The sequence below is a fragment of the Carlito syrichta genome, unplaced genomic scaffold (assembly GCF_000164805.1).
Source record: "Carlito syrichta isolate Samal-C Ts95f unplaced genomic scaffold, Tarsius_syrichta-2.0.1 Scaffold311628, whole genome shotgun sequence".
Classification (NCBI taxonomy): domain Eukaryota; kingdom Metazoa; phylum Chordata; class Mammalia; order Primates; family Tarsiidae; genus Carlito; species Carlito syrichta.
This window is the reverse complement of record NW_007255724.1, coordinates 561,480-580,710: the sequence shown is the minus strand read 5'-3', so window position 1 is coordinate 580,710 and position 19,231 is coordinate 561,480.

Sequence of the window (19,231 nt, the reverse complement as noted above, 5' to 3'; positions counted from 1 at the left end):
CCAAAGGCGTGGGATTACAGGTTGAGCACCGAGCCCGGGTAGCATTTTAATTTAGATAGTGATTTTGTTATAAAATTGTTTGTCAGCATTCCCTCAAATATAAATATTAATGACTTTGTGTGTGTGTGTGTGTGTGTGTGTGTGTGTGTGTGTGTGTGTGTGCGCGCATGCTGCTACTCTGGGCACTTTCTGACACTCAGTAAATGAACCTTCCTTGATTGTGATCATCGGTATTATACTAGAGATCACCATTGTGTATAGCTTTTCAGCTCTCCATAAAGGCATACTTGTGACATAGGGATGAAGGGAGGTATAATTCACAAAATGGTTACAAATAACGTCTTGGTCAGACTGAGAGGGGAGGTGGAAGACAGGAAGGGCAGGCCCCACCTCCAATGCCTTGAAGCTTATTGCCTTTGGAACTGCTTTAGTTCTTTTTGGTCTCCTACTGAACTGTCTCATTCTCTCCTAGAAACTGTTGCTCTGAATGTATTCCTCAGTGCCAAATGATTGCCTTCACCCTGATAGTGGGTGAAATGTACAAGGGTAGTGAAAGAAAATGCTTGAAAATGTCTTTGAGGGATGTGCTTTCAAATCTCTAAATTGGTTTACTAAATGCTAGTTTTGGGATATTTTTGAGTAGGTGTCTCACTCTTTCACCCAGCCTGGAGTGCAGTGGCACGTTCATGGCCACAGCAGCCTCAGCCTGCTGGGTTCAGGTGATCCTTCCACCTCAGCTTTCCAAGTAGCTGCGTCACTACAGTTGCTATTTTTTTTTTCCAATTTATTGTAGCAATGAGGTCTCGCCAAGTTGCCAAGGCTGGTCTCAAACTCCTGGACTCAGGCAATCCTCTCATCTCTGCCTCCCAAAGTGCTAGGATTACAGATGTGAGCCACCATATCGTTATTTTATAGCTTTTTGTAACTTTTGGTTTTGATTGTAAGAAGTATGACATGAAGTGTTGCTATGTTTTTACATAGTGAAATGGTTATTATAGCTCAGTAAATTACCATAGTCATCATCTCACCAAGTGACCCTTTAAACACAATAATAATAATAATTATTATTATTAATTTTATTTGAAAGATGTGGAGTAGAATCAGGATTAGGTATACAAGTAGTCATTGTACAGGTAAAGTTTGGGTCTCCCTTTGGTCCCCACTTTGCCTGATCTGAGATAAGGCACCCTTACTGATGTTGTGTCCTCTCCACCCCCACCCCAGCAGTATTCTGCTACTACCAATCCCTTTCTTATAGTGTTAATGGTAAATGTTCAGGGTCTGATTAAGGTGACAACATGTGGTACTCTGTTCTTTGTTTCTGTGATAGATCACTGAGTATGATAGGCTCTAAATCTATCCAAGTTGCTGCAAAGTCCATATATTTGTCCTTCTTTATGACTGTGTAATATTCCATTGTGTATATGTACTAATTTTTTAAATCCAGTCCAGTTCTGATGGGCAACATGGTTGGTCCCACGTTTTTGCTATTGTGAATAGTGCTGTAATAAACATGCGTGTGCAGATATCTTTTTTATAGAATGATTTGCATTCCTCTGGGTATAGTCCCAGTAGGGAGATTGCTGGGGCATATGGAAGGTCAACATCTAGTTCTTTTAGAAATCACCACATTGTTTTCCACAGAGGTTGAACTAGTTTGCATTCCAACCAGCAATGTCAAAGCATTCCCTTTTCTCTACATCCTCACAAGCATCTCTTGTTGTTTGTTTTATTAATTATGGCTATTCTTACTGGAGTTAGGTGATATTTCAATGTGGTTTTGATTTGCATTTTTGATCATTAGTGAGGCTGAGCACTTTTTCATAAACCCAAGAATTTCTAATGGCATCCTCAAGAATCTTTAAAGTAGAGCCATTCCAGACAGCAAGGGATACTTGTTCAGCCACACATCATTGATAGCCATTTCTCTCTCCTCTCAACTTTGTTTTAATTACTTGTTTTTTAAAAATCCCCTGAGAAATACATGTACTTTGGGAACAATTTTTAAACGATAATTGCTTATAGTAGGTATGCTCTGACACATCTTCTGGGTTAAACCACTATTTTATGGGAAATTTCACTTTCTCTTATGGCAAATTTTTAAAAATGCAAGTCATTTGAGAACGATCAGGGAAAAATGAAATATTAAGCATTTGTCTTTTGCACTCTCCACAGAACTCATCAGATACCAGCAGAGGTCAGTACCAAACTTCATGAGAAGAGACAGCAGACCAGATCTTTATTCACTGCTCCTCCTGAGAGGCCAGTCCAAGAGTCCATTTGTGTCAGAAATCTTAATGATAATTTAGATTTCATCAGAGAACGTATGTCAGGAAGAAACATAAAGATCCCTTCTGTAAGATCAAAGACTTCAAATAGCAGTAGAAAGCACTTGTTGAAGGTTAGCTCTATGGTCTTTTTTCCCTCTTTGGCTTTCAGATTTCAGATATAATTTTTGTTTTTAATTTGGTTAAATACTGAGTTTTTAAATTGACTTATGCATGTTAAGTAAAAATCATAATTTGCTGTATTACTTAAGAGAAGAATCCGAAATTTTACAGTTTTTTGAAGTCCCCAAAGCTCTCATTTTCAAGAGATACCTATTTGTTAACTTTTTTTGAATAACTATAACTGAACTGATACATTTTGCATTTTTTTGATAGTACTTTCAATATCTCCTAATGCAGAAAAAGGTGACATAAGCCCATGATAAATGAGGCCTCAACCTTGTTTTTTACTTGGCCTCATGTCCTAAGAAATCAGAGAAGAGCAAATCTAAGCTTTTAGACGGCATTGCAGACAAACAGCTTAAAAGGGAACAAATAAAATGATTATGAACTGGTATTTTTTCATCTTTTTTTTAGCTTAGTTTTGTCTAATCTTTTGATAAAATTAGCTGATCAGGGTACAAGTACTTCAGAGTTGTGAAATTGTACTGGATACTAAAAGGAAGTGAACATGAAATGCCTCCATATATTGTTAAGCATGATATAGATATAAAATGTTCTCATTAGTTCAGAAAAGTAATATCTTTATCCTTTTACAAGATGATGATGATGAAAGAGTGTGTAAATGCAGAGGTGATGCAAGGGAAAGTTTTTGAGGAAATACTTTCTTTTTTTTTTTTGAGTTGGAGTCTCACTCGGTCACCCAGACTGGAGTGCAGTGACCACTCCCAGCCACCGCAGCCTTGCCTGCTGGGCTCCAGTGATCCTTCCGCCTCAGCCTTCCGAGTAGCCGGAATTACAGGCATGTGCTACCACGCCCGGCTGATTTTTTGATTTATTGTAGAGATGAGGTCTCATTGCCCAGGCGGGTCTTGAACCCACGGGTTCAGGCAATCCATTCACCTCAGCCTCCCAAAGGCGCGGGATTACAGGCTGAGCCACCGAGCCCGGCTTGAAATACTTTCTTTTACATAATTTTTTGAGGAGCAAGAGATGTTCATTTTTTGTATTCATAGATTCATTTAAAATGCTTTATTTTAAACTTCATTTAGAATACATGACTTCCTTGTGGGACACACTGGTTTGTCAAATCATCAGAGCTCACTGTAGCCTTGAACTACTGGGCTAAAGGGATCATCCTAACCTCAGCCTCTTACGTAGCTGGGACTCCTCAGGGACACACCACCATGCTTGGCTATTTTTTTCGTGTTTTGTAGAGTCATAGTCTCACTTCGTACTTAATAAAAGAGATTTAAAAGCACGGTTCTATGAAGATATAAAGACATGTCTCCATATTCAATATAGAATGCCTTGACAAAGTTCTTATGTAGTTGTTGTGTATAAAATTTTTAGAGTAACAGAAAGATAACTCTTAGAGTTGCCAGGAATACAATTATTTCTACTAGGAAAACATCATTATGAGGTGATAACACCACATAAAATGATAGAAAAGGGGGACACTACAAAACTATAATTTAGAGATTTATAGTTATGCTTCTAGAAAGTAAAATGTTAAAAAGAAGAAGAAACCTAATTCTAACAATCACAATGTTTAAAGATAGCATTAACACTGAATTTGTTTATCCACCTCTTTTATTTGCAAGGTTTAAATATTGTGGACTATTCCTATTGTGAGGTTTTATCTTAGTACGTTTAGTATAAATAGAAGGAAAATTGATAATAAATTATTTTTCTATTATGTAATTTCAATTATACTGATTGTTGAAGCAAGTTTTCTCTATGTTCATAGTATTTAGCATGTCTCACCAATACTTGATGTCTAGCTACTCAGTAGGCTGAAGTAGAAGGATTGCCTGAATCCAGAAGGTTGAGGCTGCAGTGAGCTGTGATCATGTCACTGCATTCCAGCCTGGGTGACAGAGTAAGAACCTAACAAAAAAACCAAAAACAAAACAAACAAACAAAAAAACCTCTACTGTCCATGCTGCTCAGACTCATGGAAGATGCCCCAGGCAAGCTAATTCTCCAGGTATTTCTTGTCCAAATGTTCAGCAACCCTTCCTGCAGGCTTTTTTAGATCCAGCTTGAGCTGGCCAGAAGAGGAACCTCTAGAAGGTAGAGACCTCAGCATCAGGGGACATTCTCTTGACCTACAAAAACCCACAATGGCAGCCATCGCACTTCAATCCTGGTCTGACTGTCCCTTCACTCCATATCATCTGATGCAACCTAAGCTCACACTGCCCACGTTGCAACCTGAGAGCCCACATCTGGCCATTCTTCTCCGCAGAAATCCTCTTCAACGTCCACCCAAACTGAAACACTGGTGTACTTTGTGCCCTTTGTGCCCTTGGTAAGCACATGTACACACTTGATAGGTTTCGAATTGGATAGCTTTCCCCAGAGGGTGATGGTACATGGGCTGGCTCTGGTTAATGATCATTTTCCATGTTTGTGTCATCAGGAAAGCCTCAATGAAATGTTATTAATATGTAAACTTTAACTGTTTTTTTTTCCTTTCTTTCTTTTCTAGTCTCTTAAGAAAACCTAACAGATCTTCCCTGGTTTTCTTCTCACTAGTCACAGCTGCTTGAAAGGTCCAGCCCCCTGTCTGATTCCAGAGGAGGTCAGAGTACCATATGTTCTCACTCATAAGTGAACCTTGAATAATTATAATACTATAAGAAAGGGAATGGCAGTATTGGGAAACTGCCAGGGGAGGTGTGGTGGGGATTGGCAGTTGAGGGAGACTGCTCGGGGAGGGAGGGGCACACCTCATTAACAAGGATACCTGCATGAGGAACATTTGTATACCTAACCCTGAATTGTACCCCACATCTTTAAAATAAAGAAAAGTAAAATAAAAAATAAATTTAAATGACTTCTGCATTTCAGAGTTTACCTCCTTTCAGAGGTGCCCACAAGTGGACTGAATTCAGCTTCCACCTACATGTGAGTACCTTTCTTGATATCCAAGGCAGTCTCTCACCACCCCAGAGGCTGGCAGTTCTTTTCACAAGCAAATTTATGGTGGATCTAGATGTTTCTCTTTCCTTTGTTCACAATTATTTTCCTGTAGCTATTCCTGAACTACTGGAAATCCTACTATCCCAGTCATTATTTTGTAATTTGAGAAAAGTGTTCCCAGTTAAAATGCTTAAAAACCAATGACTTCATTGCCTGACTGGTTTCTTTGTTGCAGGACTCCTTGAATCCTTGAATGTGCTAGTGAGCATTGGGCCTATTCAGGAGTATAATTATGTAACACTTGCCGACTGTTTGCATTTCCTGTGGCTGCTGTAACCAAGTACCACAATCTGTGTGGCTTAAAATAACAGAACTTTTTATTTTATTTTATTTTATAGAGGACACAGGCCCCAAATCAAGGTTTTGGAGGGCCATACTCCCTCCAAAGGCTCTAGAGATGGATCCTTCCTTGTGTTGTCTACCTTGTGGTGGCTGCAGAAATTCCTTGACTTGTTGCTGCATCACTCCCATCTCTACCTCCATCTTCATGTCATGTGGGCTTTTCCTCTCCCCTGCGTCTCTTCTTTTTGGTCTTTTGCAATGTCCTTACTCACTGGAGTTAGATCCCACCTGGCTAACCCAGCGTGATCTCCTCTCAAGGGCCTTCAGTTAGGGCCAGGTGCAGTGGCTCAGGCCTATAATCCCAGGACTTTGGGAGGCAAGGAGGCAGGATGGCTTGAACTCAAAAGTTTAAGACCAGCCTGGGAAACAAAGGGAGACCTCGTATCTACTAAAATTTTTTTAAAAAAAAAGTCAGGAGTGGTAGCATGAACCTGTTGATCCAGCTACTGGGAAGACTGAGGTGGAAGGGTCACCTGAACCCAGTAGGTCAAGGCTACAGTGAGCCATAAGCCATGATCCTGTCACTGCACTCCAGCCTGGACAACAGTGAGACTCCAACTCAAAAAAAAAAAAAAAAAGTCCTTCAACTACTTACATTGGCAAAAACCCCTTTTCCAAATAAGGCCAAACTCATAGGTACCAGGGATTAGGACAGGCATGTCTTTTGAGGGATGCTATTCAATTCACTATACCTTTCATTATGTCCCTGCATCCTCACATTCTGTGCCTTTATGAATTTTCCCACTGCCTGAATCACCTTCCCAGCCTGGCAAACTTATTGTGTGTGGGTCCAGCCCGGGGAAGAAGTTATCTTTTTGGTAAACTTATCTGCAATCTGAGCACCTTCTTTATACCTTAAGTACACTGGTCATCACACACTCAGAACATACACTCATTTTGCAAAAGGGAAACAGAAACTTACAGAAATCAAGACTATTGATTTCTATGACTGCACACAGTGGCTCATACCTGCAATCCCAGGCCTTTGGGAGGCCGAGGTGGGAAGATCACTTGAGACCAGGAGTTCAAGACCAGCCTGGGTAATATAGCAAGACCTCATCTCTACAAAAAATACAAAAATTAGCCAAGCATGGTGGCGTGTGCCTTGTAGTCCCAGCTACTTGGGAGGCTGAGGTGGTAGGATCACTTGAGCACAGGAGGTTGAGGCTGCTATGAGCTGGGATTGTGCCACTGCACTCTAGTCTGGGTGGTAGAGTGAGAACCTATCTGAAAAAAAAAACTGCATCTGGTCAAATAGATTCAAGTGGCAGAGCTAGAATTTGGGAGGGATGCACCTGGTTTTGGGGTGAATGGGCCTCAGAGAAGGGGAGAGGGCCAGAGGAATGGAGCAGCCAGAGATGGTGGTCCAGGAACTGGAAGACATCCAGCTTCTCAGAAGATGGGGCCTTGTTGTTACCCCTAGGTGAGCTCCACTTGGAAAAAATAGGAAGGGGCTGGCCAGATGACTGGGAGTCAGTAAATGACACCCTCTGGGGGCTGCTTGAGTCTCAGGGGCCAGCTTTTCACCCACTGAGGGTAGGACTGCAAACTTAAGGTCTTGCCTTGTCGCCGAGGGATTTGGTGGGTGTCTCTTCCCAGCAACTGAAACTCCAAGGACCTGGATGGCAATGGAACCACCACAGCCTGTGTGATGATGCTCCAGCAGGGACACTGGAGTGACTCCTCTTGCGACTCAGATTTTCCCATTTGCATCTATGAGAAGAGGTAGAGCTGTTGGCTCAGGCCCCTATGTTTGGCCCCCTCAGATGTATGTAGACCCTTTCTGTACATCCTCAACCCCCATCCCTCCCCTCTCTGGCTCTGAACCCCAAGAGGCAGCAATAAATGATGTTTCTCCAAAGCCCAGAGTCCTTGGCTGGGAACAAGCCTCGCTCAGTCTTCATCACCTCTTCTGATTTCTTCCAAGTGGGAGAAATGCCCTGAGGGCAGAGTTGGTCTTGAATTATTGTTTCTCGTGTGAAGGTAAGCACCAGGAGGGCAGAGGACCTCATCTCCCTTGCTCCCTTGTTTCAGTTCCTGGAGGAACACAGAAAGTGTCCAACAAACATTTCACAAATGAGTGGACAGATGAGATTTAAAGGCATGGGGAAAAGTAGGGAAAGCAATGTGCTGACCCAATGTGCTGTGTCCAAATACCCACAGGACTCTACTGACTGACAAAATAATACCATCTAGCATGTATTGAGCATGGGCTAAGTGCTAGCAAGTTTACACACACCATGCCATGAAGCAGGTACTATTACTATCCGGTTCCCCATTTGCAGATAGAAGCCCAGAAAGGTCAGTACACTTCATCAAGATCACACAGCCAGGAAGTGACTGGGCCAGGATTCGAACATAACTCTGATGTGAATGAATGTCTTGTGGCATGAAGCCATCCAGACTTCTACACAAGTCTTCCCTTATCTGTTAATCTGTGTCTAAGAATCCAAAGAGAAACTGACTGTTCACATTGCCAGTGGATCTCTGTTGAAAAAAAAAAAAGAAAAACAAGCCCCCAGAGAACTCAACTGAAGTGATGTCATGGGATCTCCAAGTCAGGCAATTAGGATTTATCCAAACCTGCCACCTCCAACCCTGCTCCTAAACTCTCCATGCCCATCATCAGTGTCCCTGGGAGCCCTTCTTGGGGGACACATCAGAGATGAACACAGAGTCTTGACTGGCATTAAGTAGCCCATGGGACACCAGCCACCACAACCTGCTAAAGTCTTCTGCCTTACAAACCCCAGGAAGCCAATTCCAAGTTTTCTTGTGAACAAGTCACAGGATTTTCAGTGACACCTGGGAACTCATTAAATTTCGCTGCAACCTGGATGGAACTAGAGTCTATAATACTGAGTGACCTCTCACAAAAACAAAAATCCGAATATCACATGTTCTCACTCATATAATGGACCTTGAACATCCAATGCAATACTATGAGAAAATGACGGATGGTACTGGGAAACTATGGGGGGGAGGGAGATGGGATTAACAGTAGCAAATATCTGTCAGGGGATGGGAAAACACTTCTTATCTACAGGGTGCCTGAATGAAACGTCATTGTACACCTAACCCTTAACTGTACCCCACAAAACCATAATAAAAAATACTGATTAATGAAAAAAAAAATACTCATACCATTTTCAAAAAAAAAAAAGAGGAGGTAAAAACCTATAAATTAAAAGAGATTTAGCAACTCAAAAAAAAAAAAAGTTGGCACACAATTCACATCTCCACTTCTTTTGTGCAGATTAATGAGTCCCTCGGAATCAACCACAGAGCCACAGGCTGACAAGTTTTGACCCATAGCTCAGGGCCAAGGTGGAGACGGAAACAAGACTTCACACCACTCCAGAGGAATGGTCCTCAGAGTTTTCCCCTTAGCTTCAAGCCCAAACTCAGGTGGCTTGATTGGCAGTAAGAGAAGTGGGTAGGAATTGGAGGTGGCCCTTCCTCCCCCAAAGATACAAGGGTCCCAGAGCTCCAAACAGCCAAATGCTCCAGAAAGTGCTATGGCACCTCGGCCAGCAGACCCAAAGCATGCAACACACTTGGTGTTGAGCGCATGGTGTGAGTGTTCCATGCTGTCAGCACAGATGGAGGGGAAGGTCTCTGGAACCATGAGCAGGCTGAGGCGTCTACTTCCATTATTGCAATGCTAATTTCACAGTTTTTTTTCATCTTTAGATTCAGGGGATACACTTGCCTGTTTGTTACATGTCATATTGTGTAGTGGTGGGGATTGGGTCTCTGGTGGCCTATTCTCAAGATAGTGAACAGTGTGTCCCATAGGTAAATTCTAAGTTTTAACCCCCATCCCCCTCCCCTTATTGGTGTCCCTAGTGTCTATTATTTCCCTCTTTATGATCATTTAGCTCCCACATATGAATGAGAACATGTGCTATTTGGTTTTGTTTCTGAGTCAGTTCACTTAGGAGGATGATCTCCAGCTTCATGTTGGTGCAAAAAAAAAAAAAAAGGACATGATTTTATTTTTTTATGGCTGTGTACTATTCCACAGTGTATATGTACCACATTTTTTTATTCAGTTGATCATTGTCACTTAGATTGCCTCCGTGATTTTGCTATTGTGAATAGTGTTGTAATGAACGTACAGATACAGATATCTTTTTCATATACTGATTTCTTTTGGGTAGATCTTCTCTGTGTTTCATAAGTTACTTGATCAACATCTCCCTCATTCCCTCCACTAGACTGGCAGCCCTTGGGAGAGTTGGACCACTCTGTAATCCTCGTGTTTTCACCAATGATGCATCTTTTTTTATTCTTTTTTTAACTTTCAAATTTTTTAATTTTAAAATTTTAGGGTACAATTCAGGGTTAGGTATACAAATATTTATTGTGCAGGTACTGTTATTGATGAGGTGTCCCTCCCCTTCCCCAGACAGATTTCCACTACTGTAAATCCCACCTCCCCCCTCCACAGTTTCCTTCTACTGTCAATCCTTTTCTTATAGTATTATGGTAGTTGTTCAAGGTCCACTTATGAGTGAGAGCATGTGATACTCAGTTCCTTTTAGGTGCTCAATAAATACTGCTGAGGAAACAAGCAAATGAATCTCTCATGTCAACCCCATGGAGAGTCTGCAAGTTGTAAAAACCTTCTGATCTGTGGGTGACTATTCCCCAGTTTATCTGAGATTTATTATTCAGGTGTGGTTGACATCATCTGAACCCACCTGTCTTTGTGCAGCATAGACAGTATCTCCCATATAAATGAGTGTCATCCCGGGGCTATTGGAACTTTGGGGAAGGTCCTTTGAAATCAGATTGCTGCCTGTCTTTTTAGCCCCCACTCCTTTGCTGCCCTAAATCCCGTCATGTTGACCTTTTCCCATTCTTCAGATGGGCAATCATCTTTCCACCCCAGGTTCTTTGTACGTGCTTTGCCCTCTGCCTGGTGCACCATTTCCTTTCCCTCTGCACTGGAGCAAAATGTCTCAGCTGAAATGTCACCTCCTCCATGAAGCCCCCACAGCCTGTCCTTTTATCTGAGGAGTAGTTTGTTTAGCTCCTATAGCTACTATAATCTCTTCTTCACATGCCTCACACTCTTTTCTAAAATTCAGTCAAGGGGTCAGGTTTTGTGGCTCATGCCTGTTATTCCAGTGCTTTCAGTGGCTGAGGTAGGAGGATTGCTTGAGACCAGCCTGGGCAACATAGCAAGACCCTGTTTGTACAAAGCTGATGGTGATGAAGACAATTTAATCAATAATTCATCATCACCTTCTTTCTTCACTACAACATTCACAAGAGCTGGTGTTATGTCTGTTCCCAGTTCCTGACTCAACCATGGGCTCAGAAACTGCAGACACATCTGTTGAACATGTGGCAGCTGGGTCTGGACTTCCTCTAAGTTGGAGATAAGTGTTATCTCATGCCCAGCCTTTCAGTATTGAGGCTGGGGATTTTTATCAGAGTAAGCATATGGTGTGACAGTTTTGATGTCTCATCATTATCAAAGAGCAGATCAGGCATGAGATTTCCCAGACTCATCTGTTGAATGCATGGTAGCTGGAGCTGGCCTTCCTCTGAGAAGAAGATAAACATTATCTCTCATGCACAGCCTTTCAGTATCAAGGTTGGTCATTTTTCTCACACTAAGTGTAAAATGTGACCATTTTGACGTCTCCTCATTATTAAAGGGCAGATCAGGCATGAGGTTTTCTGTCTATATGTACTGTCCAGCAGCTACTTAATTCAGAAAGAGGAGGCATCTTGAGCAAGACGTTGATCAAGGCATTGAAGAGCCCTTCAATATGACTGAAACTTCCAATGTGTGGCATACTATTTATCCTACAAATATCGACAGGATACCAAGTATGTGCTAGAGAGGACAGATGTCTGTGACCCACATACCACTGTTAAGCTCCTGGGAGCAATGAAGGGAGACAGATGAGCATATAAGTCATTCATATACTGTGAAATAAATACACTGAAGTTGAGACTTCTGGGACAGCTACAGTCCTCCCTTCTCTGAAACACATCAAGGTAAAAAGACCCAACAAAAAGCGAATCCATCTACAATCAAATTACCATAAAGAGTAATAAAATTGGCTTTGGCCCACTCCCTTACTCTGGGGAGGTGAATCCTCTCTCTCCTCCCCTCTCTAAATTTACTTTTTAAATAAACTATATTTTCCAGTCTAATTTTTAAAAAAGAGTAATAAAATTACCATTCTGTGTGCTGCCTGGCTTATTTCACTTAGCATAATGTCCTCCAGGTTCATCCATGTTGTCACAGATAACAAGATTTACTCCTTTTTAAGGCTGAGTCGAATTCCATTTAGTATGTAGTCCACATTTTTTTCCTCCATTCATCTGTTGATGGACACTTAGGCTGATTCCATTTCTTAGCTACTGTAAGTAGTGCTGAAATGAACATGACATACAGGTATCCCTTCAACATACTGATGTCATTTCCTTTGGGTATATAGCCAGAAGTGGAATTGCTGAATGATATGGCAGTTTTAATTTTACGGTATTTTTTATTTTCTGAGGGTCCAGGTACAGTGGCTAATGCCTATAATAACAGTACTTTGGAAGAGGATAACTTGAGTCCAGGCGTTCCAGACCAGCATGGACAACATAGAGAGACCTCTTTTCTTTTTTGTTTTTAATTTTAATGTCAATTTTAAAGATGTGGGGTACAATTCAGGGTTAGGTACATAACTGGTCATCATACAGGTAACGTTTGGTACTCTTACTGTTGTTATGTCCCCACCGCCCCCTGTCCCCTGGCAGTGTTCCACTACTGCCAATCCCTTTCAATGGGCAGCATGGCTGGTTCCATGATTTTGCTATTGTGAATAATGTTGCAATGAACATGCATGTGCAGGTATCCTTTTCATAGAGTGATTTGAGTTCCTCCGGTTATAATCCTTTGGTTAATCCCAGAAGGGGGAATTCTGGGCTGTATGGAAAGTTTTAGAAATCACCACACTGTTTTCCACAGAGGTCATACTAGTTTACACTCCCACCAACAGTGTAGAAGCGTTCCCTTTTCCCCACATCCTCTACAGCATCTGTTGTTTTTTTGAGTTTTTGATGATGGCCATCCTGACTGGAGTTAGGTGGTATCTCAGTTTGGTTTTAACTTGCATTTCTTTGATGACTAGTGAGGCTGAGCATTTTTTCATGTATCTGTTGGCTGCTCATATGTCTTCATCTGAGAAGTGTCTATTCATATATTTTGCCCACTTTTTAATAGGGTTGTTTGTTTTTTTCATTTTGGCATGTTTCAATCCCTTGTAGATTCTGAATGTTGGGCCTTTGGAAGGACCTCTTTTCTAACAAAAATTTTTAAAAATTGCCAGCATGGTGGTGCACATCTGCAGTCCCAGATACTTGGAAGGCTGAGGTGGAAGGATTACCTGACCCCAGGAGATTGAGGCTGTGGAGAGCCATGAGCACACCACTGGAGTCCACCCTGGGCAACAGAGCAAAACCCTGTCTCAAAAAAAAAAGAAAAAAGAAAACTGAGGAACCCACATTCCATATTTTGCATTCCTGCCCACAACAGTTCTTTTTAAAAATATTTTTTCCAACACTTGCTATCTTTCATCATTTTTCTGATCAAAAGAAACATAATTTTAACTAGACAGGAAGACAGAGAAATGTATTGCCTATCATGCTGAGTATAATTTATAACAATATATTGTATACTTAAAAACTGTTGGGAGTCACTTTTAAACTTATTTTTTATTATTTTGTTTATTTTTTTAATGTGTCATGTCCAGAGAGAGTAGATATTAAGTGTTCTCATCACAGGATGAAATGATTAGTATGTGAATAATGCATATATATTAGGCCAGGTGTGGTAGTTCAAGCTTGTAATCTTAGCATTTTGGGAGACCGAGGCAAGGGGATTGCCTGAGCCCATGGGTTCAAGACATGCCTGGACAACATGGTGAGAATAAATAAATAAAAATTAGCCAAGTGTGATAGCACACACCTGTAGTTTTGGCTTCTTGGAAGGCTGAGGTGGAAGGATCGCCAGAACCTAGCAGGTCAACGCTGGGGTGGCCATAAGTGTGCCACTGCACTGTAGCCTGGGCAACAGAGTGAGACTCCAACTCAAAAAATAATAATAATTATAGGGCATATGCTAATTGGCTTGACTGAGCCATTCCACGATGTATAACAAAACATCATTGTGTACACCAAAAATAAATGTATATATAATTTTTGTCAATTTAAAAAAGTGGAGTCTGTGCCAGATTTCATGTGTTTTGAATCAGATTGAAGAAATGAGAGGAATTTTCACACACTCCCTACCTCAAGGGCAGGATGCAGTGATGGGAAGTGTTCAGAGACTTCTCTTAAGGGAGGCTTAGGGGACTGATCCACCTGCTCCCTGCAGCTCTGAGCAAAGGACTTCCTTGTGCAAAGCAGGTGCTGATGCATGCTGAGAAATGAAATGACTTGAACTCATATTTATGGTTCATCCTTGGCCCAAGCCCACTGGGGAGACCTGAAAGGCACAAGTTGAATTTAAAGAAAAAAGCTGAGTGGAGCTGCAAGTCTGTGGTTCAAGAGACTTTGCTTATGCACCACAAACTGCTGGGCAGTAGTAGGTGTGCAACAGATATTTGTGGGACAAATGAAAGAATGGCATCCACAGTCAGAGCAATTTGTAAATGGGGAAGAGGAAGGGGAATTCACTCCAACCAAGCTCCTACTGTGAGTTGGGATCCTCCCATGCAATGTGTCTGTGATGGAGTTCAGAGATACTTTGCCACCGGGCCAAGGTCACAACGCCCCACTAGGCAGAACTGTAACTTGGTCCCTCCACTCCATACCTGGCTCATAACTTGCCAGCCCACTCCCATTCTCATCTCTCCAGGCAGCAGCAGCAATACAATATCTTTCTCTGGTCCTGGCTCCATTTCTGCCCCTTGCTAGTTTGGACTGTGCCAAGGAAATGGCTCATGAGAAAACATCTATAGGTCCAGCACGATTCCTCCAAATTCCAGGTCTTCTGCTGCCCTAGGACACTGGAGCATAGAGGTAGTGTTGGCTGGACCTTCATTCAAGGTGACCTCTGCTCCTGCCACCCTAAAGGCCAGCCCCTTCCTGACCTCTCCTTCAGCCCACCCTCCCTTTGGATGAGAGCAATGTTTCTAAGTTACCTCCAAACTCCTTCATGGTCTGCCCTAGAGTGGCTCACCAGCCTTCCCTAACTCCATCCCAGGCACACCTCTGTGTCTTTGCTTGTGCTGATTCCTCTGCCTGGGATACCCTCCCTGGTAGTGTGCCCAGAGATTATAGCTCATCCTTTAAGGTCAGTGCAAATTCTGCCTCCCCCATTTTTTCACCTGCCGTATAGGGTCTGAAACATCATGCACTGACATCTTGCCAAGTATTTACTATATGAGGGAAATTTTCTAGGTGCTGGGAACACAGGACAAATCTGGCAAGATGCTATCCTGCTCTCTGAATGTTACAGCTTAGTAGGAGACATAAACACATAGCCAGGCAATGGCATCACTGTGTGTTGGGGGAATCTTGGAGTGAGAGAAGCACCTGACCCAGCCCAGGGTGAATGAGTCATGGAAGGTTTCCTGGAGGAAGTGACATGTGACCTGGGACCAGTTGATTAAGGCAGATGGGAGTGACGGATGTGTAGCAGCCTGGGGTGAGAGAAAATTTGGCACATAGAAGGTACTTAGAATGCTTCAGTCTTATTTTAACCTAGAGGAAAAAAGAGATAAAATGTTTTAGATGTGAGGGGGGAGTTGAGAGGGAAAGTTGAATAAACTAAGAAAGACCAGATTGCTTAGAGCCTTGTAGGTATTGGTGGGGCATCTGGGCACTAGGGAGCCATGGCTGGTTCTGAGTAGGGGTAGAATATAAGGTGGTTTGTTCAGTAGAATCCTTCTGGTATGGCATAGGAAAGGCAGGGTCTGGCACTGTTTCCTCCTTCCCTCTCTGTCCTTCAGCCATGGACAGCCCAGGGCCTGGGCAGAGGCCACACTCCAGAGAGGCCTTCTTTGGCGCCACCCTTCAGCTTCCTCAGGGCCAGGCAGCAGCCCCTCTTCCAGGCTGCTCTGTGTACTGGGACCTCAGTCTTCCCACCCAAGTGGACCTATGGCTGCTTCTGGGCCCTGTGCTGTCCTTGTAGGAATGGCCTAAGGAGTCTGTTAATAGGGGAGTAGAGGGGTGTAGCTTGGGCTTTTGGGATGCAGTGTTCACATTCTGGTTCCCCTAGTGAGGGGAGGAGTCCTGGATTAACAGAGCAGGGGAGGGTGCAGACCTCCTTTTTCATTCCTTCCCTGGGCCAGGCTCTGTTCCAGTCCTGTCCCGACTTCCCAGGAGCCATCTGTCACTGCCACCGTGCAGACTAACAGTCCTCTTGGGAGCCTCAGTAGAGGCTGGCCCTGACTTGGGCACTGAAGGCATCATGAAAGGTTTGGAATCTCAATTCTGGATTTTAAAAATGTGGTACATATATACAATGAAATACTATACAGCTATAAAAAAGAACAAAACCATGAATTTTGCAGCAACCTGGATGGAACTAGAGTATAATAATACTGAGTGATCTCTCACAGAAACAAAGATCTGAGTATCACATGTTCTCACTCATAAGTGGACCTTGAGCATCTATTGTAATGCTATAAGAAAAGGATTGACAGTGGTGGGAAACTATGGGAGGGGCAGGGAGGGGAAGGGAGGTGGGATTAACAGTAGTCAATAAGGAGATGGGGGAACACCCCTTATCAACAAGGGTGCCTGAATGAAGATGCATACTTGTATACCTAACCCTTAATTTTACCCTATGATTTTAAAATAAAAAATGTTTAAAAAAAGGAAAGGTTTGGGAACTGCATTTGCTGATGTGGCAGATCCCAGGGGAACCTGGAGCACCATGAGGCTCTCTGAGGCCCAGCCCGCCTCTTGGATCCCCAAGTCGGCCCCACCTGTATTCAGCCTGGGGATCCCCCAAGATTCCTCTGGAGAAGGGGATAAAGAGAGGGCATAGCCTCTTGCCCCACCCAGACCCCACTGAGCTCACTTTGTGGGTGAGGAGCCCAGGACTCCTCCTCTACTCCCACAGGAGTCTGCCAAGAGAGGTGAGTGTGGCACCTGACTGCCTTCCTGGAGGAGGTGACTCAAGTGTAGGATGGGGAGGGTGCTGAATGTAATCTGAATGTTGGGGCAAATGATGTCCCAGGCAAGCAGGGCCTCGCAGGTGACTCCTCACCACAGGACACTGCCTCCAAGATCGCTATGTGCTTGTGGTCACAGGTCTAGGTGACAGATGTGTGTGAAGAATGCCAGCAGGTACCCATTATCTGTGTGTTCTGCTGGGGTCCTGCAAGTGTGCTGTCTGTGTGCTTCTCCAGGTGTGCCTGGGGCCAGGACTAGGGACGGATACACTCCTGTGTGGGGGTTTCTGCCTCCATGTGAGGGTGCAAGTCTACTCCCTGCGTGGCTGATCAAGTGTGTTGGATGCTAGCAACAGAGTCTGTGGTGCCTGAGCCTGTGAGGAAAGGTGGTAGGTGGGCACAGGTACATGAACAGATGTGTGTGGACACAGTGGGCACTGTATTCCAGTGTTTTGAGCCGACTCCTGTAGAGCCTCCCTGGGGAGCTCCCCTCCACCCTCAGACACCCCCGGGGTTGGACTCAGCTGCCCTGAACAAGAGGGGAAGGCCCAGAGTGGGGTAGCTGTGGGTACTCCCTCTTAGCTCCAGGCTTGACCTGGACACTTCCAGACCCTCTTTCTGCCTTCCTGAGGACCAACTGGGCTGTGGACATGGCAGAGAGACAGGGAGAGGCAGAGGAGGGTGGAGGGAGGCCAACTGTGCCTTTTAAAAATTTAGGTGAGGTTTGCATAATGCGGAATGAACTCTTCTAAAGTGTGTGACTCAGTGACGTTTAGCACATTCACAGTATTGTGCACCACCACCACTATCTAGCTTCAAAACATTTCCATTGGCTGGGCATGGTGGCTCAAACCTGTAATCAGGCATTTTGGGAGGCCAAGTTAAGAGAATGAGCTCGGGTTCAAAACCAGCCTGAACAACATGGCGAGACTTCATCTCTACAATTAAAAAAAATTAGCCAGGCATTGTAGTGCATGCCTGTAGTTCCAGCTACTTGGAAGGCTGAGGTGGAAGGATTGCCTGAGCCCAGCAAGTCGAAGCTGTGGTGACTGTGAGCATGCAACTGCACTCCAGCTTGGGCGACAGAGTGAGACTCCAAACTAAAAAAAAAAACAAAAAACAAACATTTCCATCACTCCCAGACAAAAACCCCATCCACTCCCAGACAAAACCCCATTCACTCCCAGATAAAACCCCATTCCCATGAGCAGTCACTGCTCACCCCACTCCCCAGTCCTTGGCAAGCCCTAACCTGTGTCCCGTCTCTGGCTTTGCCTGCTCTGGATATCTCACATCAAGGGAATCAGAACATGTCTTTTGTCAACTTCTTTCACTCAGTATCACGTTTTTGAGGTTCATCAGGTAGCATGTGTCATTACTTCATTTCTCTTTAAAATGTAGGTTAAATTGATTTACCAAAAACAATAACCATTAAACTTCCAGGCACCATGGTGCAGACCTGTAGTCCCAACTACTCAGGAGGCTGAGGAGAGAGGGGCTCAGTGGGTAGGATCCCCAGAGCACAGGAGTTTGAGAACAGCCTGAGCAATGCTGGGTCTCAAATAACAAACAAAACAAAACCATTTAACACTTAGAGTGCACAAATCAGTTAGTACAGTCACAATGTTGTGCAACTGCCACCTCTATTTTGTTCCAAGACATTTTCATTATTCTAAAAGGAAACTTTAAATTCACCAGCAGTCATTCCATTCCACACTACCCTCCTTCCCTGACAATCTACTTTCTGTCTCTATGGATTTGCTTAGGGACATTTCTACAAATAAAATCATAGACTATGTGGCTTTCATGTGTGTCCTCTTTCACCAAACATAATGTCTTCATCTCTGTTGTGTGTGTCAGTGCTTTATTCTTTAGTATGTCTGCACAATGTCCCCTTGTGTGGATGGGTCATATTCTGTTCATTCATCCATTTTGCCTTTCAGTATAATTTTGTATTTTGCATCAAGCCTACAGGGGAAAAGGGAGAAGCACCCTGTGAGAGAGAAAGTCTCCTGGTAGAGCAGGTGCAGGGAGGGACGTTGCCCTTCAATGAAAACTGGGGCAAATATGACTCTCTGCCTACTCAGGAAAGGAGGTGGGAAAAGCCATTGCTGAGAGCCAGGGTCTCTGCACCAAGCAGGAGATTGGGGATCTGAGGACTGAGGCAGGGGCCAAGGAGAGAAGGAGATTCAGGGGAGAGCACTGATGAGTGACCAGAGACAAAGGGCCCATCTGGGGCCAGAGAACATGACTCTACAGTGATGCCAACCAGTGGCTCATCCTAGGGAGGGACTCATATGCGTTAGACCAAACAAC